Source organism: Octopus bimaculoides, chromosome 18 (genome assembly GCF_001194135.2).
Source record: "Octopus bimaculoides isolate UCB-OBI-ISO-001 chromosome 18, ASM119413v2, whole genome shotgun sequence".
Taxonomy (NCBI): domain Eukaryota; kingdom Metazoa; phylum Mollusca; class Cephalopoda; order Octopoda; family Octopodidae; genus Octopus; species Octopus bimaculoides.
In genome coordinates this window covers 55,165,779-55,177,252 of record NC_068998.1, presented here as the reverse complement: position 1 = coordinate 55,177,252, position 11,474 = coordinate 55,165,779, and the positions used below count along the sequence as shown (strand labels likewise).

Genomic DNA, 11,474 nt, shown 5'->3' with positions numbered 1-11,474 from the left:
TTTTTTTTTTTTTTTTTTACTTATGGTCCTGGGGTATAGTTTCAACGTAGAAAACTGAATTGTGAAATAAATGCAGCTTTCCTTGAATTTACAAGTTTATTAAACTGCAATTGTGAATTTAAATTCAACCCTGAGCACTCGCTTTCAATGGTTGTTAGCAGCAAATACAGCTTATTAACAAAGTTATTCACAGGTCAGGTTCTTAGTAAGTACAGCTTAGCTGTGTGGCTAAGAAGGTTCCTTTATAACTATGTAGTTTCAAGTTCGATCCCTCTGAAAGGTAACTGTCAACCAAAAACCATATGAATGAAATTGAATCAACCAGTTGAGGTGATTCTCCCAATTCTTGTTTGGTTGACTTAATCTGCTGCTTGTTTAAACACCATTAGAACCATTTAGTGGAGTTACTCTGGCAAGTATTCGGACTTGGTGTCTGTTGTGAGGATAACTTCTTGCCTTCCTGCTAGCAGTCAAAACATGCCCTTAAAAAAAGGGGGGGGGGCTCAAGACTGCTACTCCTTTAACTTGGTGATAAAAAGTAAATAACCCCAAATGATTAGTTTATCTACATTGAATTATCACCCCGAAAGATGTTTTTGAATATTAATTTAGATTTTCGAAGAAAGTTTGATATAATTTTGATGCTACAGATTGAAGATCCAGTTCTGTAAGTGCAAGTCATGTGGAAAATCAATGTTGCACTTCCTACAAGTTGAGTCTTCAATTGTTTATTAAATGGTAGCATCCCAATAGGTCACAGCTAAACCAGCCGCAACAAGAGTAATAAACGTTATAAATGAAAAAAAGAATCGAGAAGAAACCGTAAGAAAATTAGTGAGAAATACACACCACACAATCTATGGAAAGAAAATTTCCTCATATTTAGTTTAAAAATTCTGAAAAAGAAAAAAAAACCCCAACTTCTAACACATTTTAAAGAATTATTTTGGAAGTTATATGCATGTGTGTAAAAGAAACCATCTCATTTAATCAATGAGAACTTTTGCTATAGTCTTAATTTTGCATGAATGTAGTGAGCAGCTCAATGGCTATATATGTTCCTGGGCAAGGCACTTATCACCAGTTTCCTTGAGGTCAAGCTACTGCCAGGCATGTGACTCCGTTCTTCTCAGGATCATACTGGCAAGACAAAAGGAAGGAATTCTGATGTCTGGCAAGCCAGGGTCTTAGATACCATTCTGCCCAAGTGTGTTTTGGAGGCACACACTACCATTTAAGGAAACAACGAAAGTTAAGAGATGTATAAAGTTAGGTACTGACGTGGAATTATATGAAAAATAAGAAATAGAAAGACATTACTCTTAGCAACTGATTAAATGTATCGGAAAGAATAAATGTAGATGACCGACGAGAATAAAAATTTCAGTCACGAGTTTGGCGTTATTTGGCGAAATTTGTGTTTCAGGGGAGATAACTTCGCTAATCCAGAAATACTCAGGGACGCCTTCTTGAGGAAGAAAAGAGTGAATCAGAAACATCCTTTTCCCCGACAAAAACCCCAAATTATTAAGTATTGGTTCCCTACAATTTAAGTCTATCAAGTAACGAGGCAACAGTAAAGTCGTTTGATTAAACTTTCTAAACTGTTTTTTTTTCAAATTTATCCAGATAAAAACGGGAAACATCTTAGCAACTCTAGTTTGAAATAAAGAGAAAATTTCGTTTTTAGTTTTATATTTCTTCATTGAAATCTCTGGAAAACTATGGTATCACAGAGTAGCCAATAGTTATCTCCCCTGAAATGTTTGAAATACGTGACGGGGCACGTTTTTATCCGTTTTCTTCTGCTTTAAAATGACATTAACCACAATCCAAGTGAGAAAAGGAGGCAATGGCTTATGGCTACAATCGAAACTGTTGCTGTTCGTATAGTCTTTCCTTCAAGGCAACGTTTATAAATGAAGCCTTTGACTTCAATACAATTGTGAGCAGGGTCGCAACAATGCGAGTTGTGCATACAGTCACCCCATTCACCAGCACAGCAGCGTTGGTCGCTGCCACAGATCAGTCGAGTAACACAGTGATAGTCGTAAATACAGGCGTAATTCATTGGATTCTGAGTGCATCTGTAATTTGTCCCCGGATGTGCTTGTTTGCATTGGTGACTACAACATTCAGAATCGTCTGAACAATCTTCATTTGACCATTTACATTTCCTTCCTAGAAAACCAAAATGCAAGAAGACAAAATATTATTATTATTATTATTGTTTCAACTTCAGATCAACAACAAAATATATTTCATGCATTCATTGAATAGTAATTTATCATATTCAGCAATGACTATGTCAAACTGCTCGTCTGCTCATTAGCGGTGATGGCAATGGAATATTCTGCAAGAAATTTGGGTGTCGGTTAGGAAGATACTTTATAAAGCAGGTTTAGGCAGCAAGACGTTCCAGGAGGCAATGTCTGCTGGCCCTTAAACCTAGGAACGAACTGGTTGACATGTTATGAAAAAACGGATGAAAGGAGTTGAAAAGATAAGCAAGCTAATTCAATCCTTCATTAGTAAGCGTAGACATTTGATAAATCCCTGTTCTAGGGATTACGTCTAACATAGTCCCAAGGTGACAGATTTAATTCTTTTTGGTGCGGGAGAAGGAAGGAGTTAACTGATTAAATCAATCACAATATTTGACTGATACTTCATTGAGTCGATCCTGGAAGGATAAAAAAACAAAAATTAATCAAGGCATGATTTGAAATCAGAACAAAGAGTTATAGCTAAATACCACAAGGCATTTGTCTGATTCTCTAACAATTCTGACAATTCACAGCCCTTACTCTAGACACAAGGGCCAGCAATTTTAAGGGAAGAGACTTCATTAAGACCAATGGCCCCAGTACTTTCATTGGTTCTTTCTTTTATCAACCTTGGAGATATGTGAAAAGCAAAGATGATTCTGGCAGGCTTTGATCTCAGAATGTAAAGGACCAGAACAAATGCCATTTTGTTTGATACCCCGATGATTCTTCCAATCCACTGACCATTCTAAAAATTGCTGCATTTGCAAAACCATTCCACAGATAACTGATCAAACTAGGAACTTAGTGCGCCATATGAAGTGTCTAAAAGGGCAGTGGAAACACTTTATTATAATCTCTATCTATCTATCTATCATCATCTAACATCCACTGTCCATGCTGACACTGGTTGGATGGCTTGACCAGGCTGGCAAGTTGAAAGGCTGCACCAGACTCCAGTCTGATTTGGCATGGTTTCTATGGCTGGAAGCCCTTCCTAATGCTAACTGCTCCAAGAGTGTAATGGGTGCTTTTACGTACTTCTAGCATGGGTGCCATTTGCGTGACCCCAGTATCTGCCAATTTTATTTGAATTGATGGGTCTTCTTCTCTACCATGGCATAATGCCAAAGGTCTTGGTCATTCGTCATTGCCTCTGTGAGGCCAAATGTATGAAAGATGCTTTTTATGTGACACAAGCATCAACCACAACGATTTCACTTGGCTTGATGGGTTTTCTCAAGCATAGCATATCGCCAAAGATTCTCGGTCACTAGTCATATATATATATATATATATATATATATGTTCATTGATTAACTGTTTTCTGTTAAATTCTGCAGCAAAAGAAATGATTATCATTGTCAATAGGCAGAAATGTCTAATTAATACACAGATAGGCAAGAAAAATAAATGTGAGAAATGAGGATAAACTTACCAGCTGGTACCTGAAGAATTATCGCCATGAAGATGGCCAGCTGGAGTAATCTTTGATATATCATAGTGATGATGATGATGATGGTAACAATGACAGTGGAAATGTTGGAGAACTGTGCAAAATCTGCATTGCCACAGACAGTGGTAGATTTGTAGGTTCCTGTGATGTCAGCCTGTCCAAGTAGTTGTATTACAACAAAGAAGTACAAAACAAGAGTTGCCTATCGCAACAAAGGTGGGATGCTTTGACTGTTCACAGGACTGTTACTCACACTTGTATTCAGGTAAACATCTACAAAAGAAAAAGACCATCATTGTTATCTCAGATGATGATTATTGAGTGGGAGAGCAGTGCCTGCCATCAAAGTAACACTGGGGTACAAATATATGAAGCCCAACATATCCATCACAACCATGTGTATGACATGGTGATCTAATATCAAGATAAACAGCGCATGACCTTACAGGTGGGGCCCAGTTAGAGTTTTCTTCAGGTCGAGTAGCCCATCCCGCTCAAAAGGTCCCTGAATAAGGTTTATTTAAGGAGGATGAATGAAACACCCATGTTTCCAGGAGTGCATTATTCAAGCCCCAAAGAATTCCTCTCAACACAGGGCCATGATGCTCCCCCACTACTTCTGCTCATGATCAGAGATGCAGATATTGTCAGCCACAAAGAGATGTGCTCAACTGGTTGAGGTCAAACAACTGACAAACAAAACAGTGGTATTGAGCAGAATATTTGCTGTTGCCCATCTTTTTTTTTTATACCAAGACAAAACATGTACGCGATAACACAATCAGTTAAGATCAGAAGCCTTTATTATTATTTCAAATACTATTAAAATCACTGTTGATAATTTAAATACTGCTAAGAATATTTGCCTTGTGGAAGTTATTTAGTTTTATAATTCTTCTGACTTCAGACATGCAACACTTTGCACTCTCAGTGTCTTCTGAAATAATCATCTGATCTCACAATGAAAGAGTTTCATCATTTCATGTTGGTTTTTCCATGCTGCCATGGCTTCGGTGGCTTCATTCCAACACTTCTGCAGTTTGGATATCTCTTTTGTGACGTCCAACATTCACAGAGTTTGCTTCACTCCTTCTTCCCATTTCTTCTTTGGCCTTTCTTTTGTCACCAAAAGCAGTGCAATGTTGCAATTCAAAACAAAATAGCAGAATGGCTTCAGGTTCAATTGGATTGTGATTTGAAATTTCCCAGGCAAACTTGGCCATAAAGAATGTGCCTTGGGAGAATTTGATAGAGCAATTTGCATTCCATTCAGACAATGGTTCCACATCAAAAATGCTGCTCCATTGGAACAAGTCTTCCTCTTCTACAGGCACCTGACACTTACATCATTTGACGTTTTATTTTAACCATCTCTCATCCTTCATACACCTCACCTGAGAGCAATCTTCTCTCTTACAACTCACTATGGCTTATCTATCCACTGCCAGCACACTTCTGACCTCTTCTGATGTGAACATTACACAATCATCAAAATATGCTGCCCTCATTTCTTTCCAGTTTTCGCACACCATCTTCATTCAATCTGCATGTCTTGCCATATCAAAATCAAAATCGCAATTCAATGTCTGTTCAATATTGTTGGATGATAATGTTGGAGGTGACTAATCTATCTTGATTCTATCGACCAATGAGGTTGGAAATTCTTTGGATTTTCACTGAGAGTACAAGGCTCACCTCTGACTTTGATGCAAGACTGTCACAAACTAATCCCTACAACTGGGACTCAATTTTAGCTGATGGACTGAGATAATGTGAAATGAAGTGCCTTGCTCAAGGGCACAATGCATTTTCAAGCCTGAAAATTGAACCTGCAACCTACAGCCTAACCACTTAGCCATGAGATTTCACTGTTGGGGACCTGGTACAAGATAATTTAGTTCTGATAAGAATAATGATTCAGAGGGAGGGGTCAGTTGATATGATTGACCCTACTACTTGAATGGTACCTTATTTATTGACCCCAGAAAAATGAAAGGCAAAATTGACCTTGGTGGGATTTGAACTCAGACTGTGAAGAACCAGAACAAATACTGCAAGGTATTTGTCCAACACATTAACGATTCTTCAAGCTTGCCAGTTTAGAACTGACAATTTAACAAATGCTGTGTGGAGTATTTTCTGAAATAATTTGCCATAGTTTTGCATTATGTAGTGAACCTGTTTAGCATGCACCTGGCTGTCCAGTTCCCGATTCTTAGAGAAAGAACTCTATGGTACTCTTATGTGTCTCTTTGTCTTTGAAAATAACAATGTAAAGATACTATAGAATATTAGCACTGTCATATAACAAGCCTGACATTATTTTCCAAAGACAAAATAGTTTAATGGTCAATTTAACAATACCGAATGGTTGCAATGTGGTGCAGAAATGAGCTGAAAAGCTAAGGAATTCCAAGAACTTAGCAGCTTTTGAATTAAACACATAATGGGTAATAAAGAATGTATAAATCTTTACATTTGTCATCATAAATAAATGTAAAAACACCACCACCACCACCACTTATGTCATTATATTGACAATTCCCTGTCAAAGACAGACATTGGTACATTCTAGAAAACAGCAATGTTAATATCTGCAAATATTACTGGAACATCTTGAACATTCTCCAACTCTATTATAGAACACTGAGCGTGTTTTCGATAGAGGTTTGGCAGTGTGTTAAGGAGCTTGCTTCTCAACCATATGGTTCTGGGTTCAGTCTTTCTGCATGGTACCTTGGGCAAGTGCCTTCTACTATAGCCTTGGAGCCAACCAAAGCCTTGTGAGTGGATTTGGTAGATGGAAACTGAAAGAAGCCCATCATAAAATATCATCATCATCATTTAGTATCTGTTTTCCTTGCTGGCATGTGTTGGATGGTTTGACTGAAAACTAGTGAGCTACACTAGGTTCCAATCTGGTTTGGCATGGTTTTTACGGTTGGATGCCTCTCCTAGCACTAACCACTCCAAGAGTGTAGTGGGTATGTGTGTGTCTTTGTTGTTACCCCCACCATCATATAACAACTGGTGTAGGTGCATTTACATCCCTATAACTTAGCAATTCACGAAAAGAGCTTGATACAAGCATCAGGCTTTGAAATATAATATAAGTCCTGGGGTCAATTTGTTTGATTAAAATTCTTCAAGGCGGTGCCCCAGTATGGCCACAATCTAATGACTGAAACAAGTAAAAAACGTTTTCCATGCTGTGCATAGTTGTGTGGTCAAGAAGTTTGCTTTGTAACAGTCTTGTTTTAGGTTCAAGCCCTCTCGGTGGAAGTTTAGGCAATTGTCTTTTATGAAAGCTTTGGATTCTCCAAAAACTTACAAATGAAATTTTATTGATGGAAACTGTGTGGAAGCCTGCTCAGAGGACAATTTCTTGCTGGTGGGGGTGGGGTGAGGGGTTAGACTTATTCCATTGCCTGGTTCAACATTATCATGAGTTCAATTGGTTCTGAGAAGTATTTGCTAATGTAAATGAAAGGCAGGAGACAGAGACCAAAGGACAGCAAGGAGGTCCTTTAAGACAACCTGCTACAAAGAACAAAGTAGATCTGTGACCAATGTTTTGGATGGATGGATGGAAAGGGATATAGGTTCCAATTACATGGAGTAGATCCCTCAACATTGGAGACCCTTCTCTCTTTTATACTTTTTCCTTATTCAACAATATTATAATATTCCGTAGTTTGTTTTGGTGTTAGTGAGTGCAAAGTGTGGTGAGGTAAGTTTGAAAAACAGGCATTCATAAAAAATTAAATTCTGTCTGTTGATTCTATGAAATTTTGAAAAGGAAATATATTTTATTAAACACTGACTTTGTAATCACTTAATGTGTATATACATGTTTTGGACACACACACACACACACACTGTTTAATGGTTGTAAAATTTACCACATTACTCAGCCAGCTGCCACACACTCACTCTCTCTCTCTCTCTCTCTCTCTCTCTCTCTCTCTCTCTCTCTCAATTACACATTGCACAATGAATGAAATTATGATTTACAAAAAAATTAGGTTGGAAATAAAAGAAGCAATGTTGTCTCCTGAATAATAGGGAATGGCTTGTTGAGACTGACATGGTAAAAGTTCTCTTGAATTTTAACAGACAGACAAGTGAAAGGAAAACAACAAGAAAAAAAGGTTGATCTCTAAATCTTTGTGGATTTAGGCCAGTTGAAGTGAACTAATCTGTTGTTATTATTATAGAATTGTAGAAAAACTGTGAAGTCATGAGTGAAATCAATGAAATCATTATTGCAAGTGGAAGCATGAAGACGGCAGCTGATGCCACAGCACTGAGCAACATTATTGGCAATGTTCAAAACAAAACAAACCAATAAACATATTTTTTCAATTCCTAATCCAACATACATTCAAATACACACACACACACAACACTACATTTGTTATGTTAAATTTACCACTTCATTCATATACGAGCACACACATGGCCTCACCCATCATCACAAACACACACATGCCCCCCCCCACCAACTCCACCCTTACTGCCATCTTTTCAATTCCATCACTTTGTTACACCCAAAACATTAAAGATACTAGAAGCAGCTTTGTTGTCATCTAAATCTGAAATAATAACACACTCTGTCTTCAGATAAATTGAGTACTTTTGGGATTTTCAGACACCTTTACTGTATAACTAATGCTACATGTACTATGTATCAATCACTCATGTACTATGTAGAAATCAATCAATCAGTCAGTCAGTCAGTCAGTCTGTCTGTCTGTCTGTCTAAATATGTCATCTCCACCCCCTCAAATACTACCCCCATGCCATGTAGTTGAGAGGATCTTTATCTTTTCTCCCTTGCTTTCTCTTTTCTTGTTTTTTCTCCTGTTTTGCAAATTACTTGGCCACCCCACAGGTGCCAGTGCCACAAAAAAAGCCACCCAGTACACACTATGAACAAATTTACTAAACAAAGCCCTTGGAATGTGCATATATTTATGTGTGTGTGTGTGTGTGTATTTATGTGTGAATGTGCATATATATATATATGTATGTATTTATGTATATAATAAATTGTCATATCTATAGTGAACTGTGAGAATCAAAGTGGTAGCTTTGCATATTTATATTCCAGTAGATTCAAATGTGAATCTGCGAATCAATGCTGTTTTTCATTACAGGAGAACGACTTCCTCTTTAGATGACTTCCTCTTTAAACGATTTCCTCTTTACAAAGAATTTGTGTTCATAACATACTCGGTTCATTAACAAAAGAGACGTTGGGACAGTTAATGTTTTGATATCATTGTATCTTGTCAGACAGAGGCACCCAAATTAATTTATCTGACTGGAGTCAAACCTCTTGCTTATAGCTTCAGTATACAAACTGTCTTGTGGGCCACAATGAACAAATTTAACCATTCAATGACTGTACACCAAAGTAGCCAGTGCTGTATTCCTGCAAGGCACCATTGGAGAATGGTGCCATACCGCTGTAGGAGTTTGTCAGGGATGATCCATCTCTCTTACCTCCCTCAAAATCTTCCTAAAAAAGGATCCTGAATGATAGCTTTGAAGATTTTGTGAGCACACTCTTTTTTTTTGTTTTGAGGTAGGAACATTAAAAATCCAAGATTTACTAGTGACATTGATGGAATGGTCGGAAGAGGAGACAAATTGGTTGAATTACTTCAGAATCTTGGTAAAACTTGCATCTACGTAGGGGATGGAAGAGTCAAGACTGTAAATACTAAACTCTAGACAAATACCAACAGTCCCATCTCAACAGACATCTTTGTAATAAGGAGTGAAATTAGAGATATTGGAAAAGTTTAAATATACCTGGCTGCAATTAATATCAATGGTCAATAAGGTCTGAAATCATGGTAAGAATCACACAAAAAATGACAATCAAAGCGAAACCAATGTGAAGAGATAAGAATGGCACATTGTGAACAATAAAAACAGACTTTTGTGTACACTTGTGCTTTCCATCTACCTGTATCCATGTGAGATATAGACTCTCAAGACAGTGATTCAGAGGAAGAAACAGATCTTAGAAATGTGATTCTATTGCAACATCTTAGGGATTTTATACCTGGATCATAAATGAGTGGGTTTGTAAAATCATTCAGCAACACATTAGCTTCCAGTCATATAACAAGATCTAATGGCCTTGCAAAAAAAAACATTCTTCAAGGAACTGTGGAAGGGAAGGGGGGGGGAGATAAGGACAGAGAAAAAATGGACAATCAATATAATATATATATATATATAAGTAAATTGTTAGCAGACACCCAGGTTCTGGCACGTTACTGTGACTCCACCATGACCACGACCACCACCACCACAAAAACAACAAATATTTTGCACAGGGCAATTTTTCTGCTCCATACCTACTATGAAACATATAAATGAGAATTCTCCTTTCATAAACTGAATCTACAGAAACAATTGGCTAAATGTATGCAAATTAATTTGCCTCTATCAAAGACATTCTGTCAACCACAGTAAGAGAGTCAGGTGTTGTGTCTTAGAGGAGAGAAAACAACTTCAAAACTATAAAAAAATAAAAGACATGTTGAATATATAAGTAGTATAAAAGAAACCTCTTATTTCATTAAGAAAAACGTTTCTGTGAAGCATTTTGGTGAAAATTAGTTGTTTTAAAGAAGTTTTGAGAATAAAGATATTAGTTTCTTGACTCAATAAAAGCATAGATAAATATTGATTTAATTCTTTTTGACTTCATATGTTGTACACACACACACACACACAAATGTGTTTGACGAAATCTATATCGTTGGCAGGATATAAAAACATTGCTCAACTTATTGATATTTCACTTTATGTCAACATTTTCGGTGACATTTGCAGTAAGACTCTTGAAAAACTTGGCTTGTGAATCCATTTGAAAAATCAACATTATCATCGTCACGTGACAACTAAGTATTATAACGTTCGAAGTATGAATTCGTCAAAACACAATGACCCACAATATCTAATAATGTCGCGGAATTATTTGACAAGTAATAGAGCTGTGAATGTGTTAATCCATTTGGTATGTGCGATTCCGAGCTTTGCTTTCTAGCTGGCGAGGCCAAGTTGAATTAATATAAATTATAATTCCATTCACAACTAAGATATAGTAAAAAATACAAATCAATCTTAGTATAAGACTATTTTGCCCTCGGAAATATGGAAGATAGAGTTGACCTCGGTCAGATCTGAACACTAGACCGCAACTAAACACTTAGTATTTTGCTCAACTCTCTAGCGAGTCCTCTATTGTACGGTTAAGTTAATTCGTAGAAGAGCCAGATGACAAAACGTCAGACTAAAAGCTTCCTTGAATGGTTTTATATTCGTAAGTTCTGGGTTCAACTTGCACCGGAATCGATTTTTGCCATTCCTCATCTCGGTTTCACAAAGACAAGTAACAATACTAAAGAGAGTCAATGAACTCGATAAAACTTGACTTGCTGACAAGAAAAAAAAAATCAATTGAAAGCACGCGGACATTTTGTGGTGTTCTAATTATTATTATTTTTTTTTTTTTAGTAGTAACAAAGAAATTGTCGATAAACTGAATGAGTAAATTATCCGTACACTCATTAATATTCCTCGTCTGTCCGATATAGAAGTTTTGGCAACCTGCGCAAGTAAGGACATAAATGAGGTTACCCGAGGAACAAGAGAAATTGGTTTTAATTTTAAACTTTGTTCCTCGTTTGAAGGTAAATTTAGAGCCTTCAAGTAGGTAGGGGCAGGTT

The 11,474-nt window shown here is 37.0% G+C and overlaps 1 long non-coding RNA gene across 1 annotated transcript in view; it reads right to left on the bottom strand.

Annotated features, from left to right (window-relative positions):
* Window positions 1–645: 645 nt before the first annotated feature.
* Window positions 646–11,474, bottom strand: part of LOC106879473 (uncharacterized) — a 16,558-nt gene continuing 5,729 nt past the window's right edge. Inside the window, exons 2-3 of the long non-coding RNA XR_001410639.2 lie at window positions 3,706–3,996; window positions 646–2,181 (exon numbers count right to left, since the gene is read on the bottom strand). This is a non-coding gene — a long non-coding RNA (uncharacterized LOC106879473). The remainder of the gene's footprint in view (window positions 2,182–3,705; window positions 3,997–11,474) is intronic.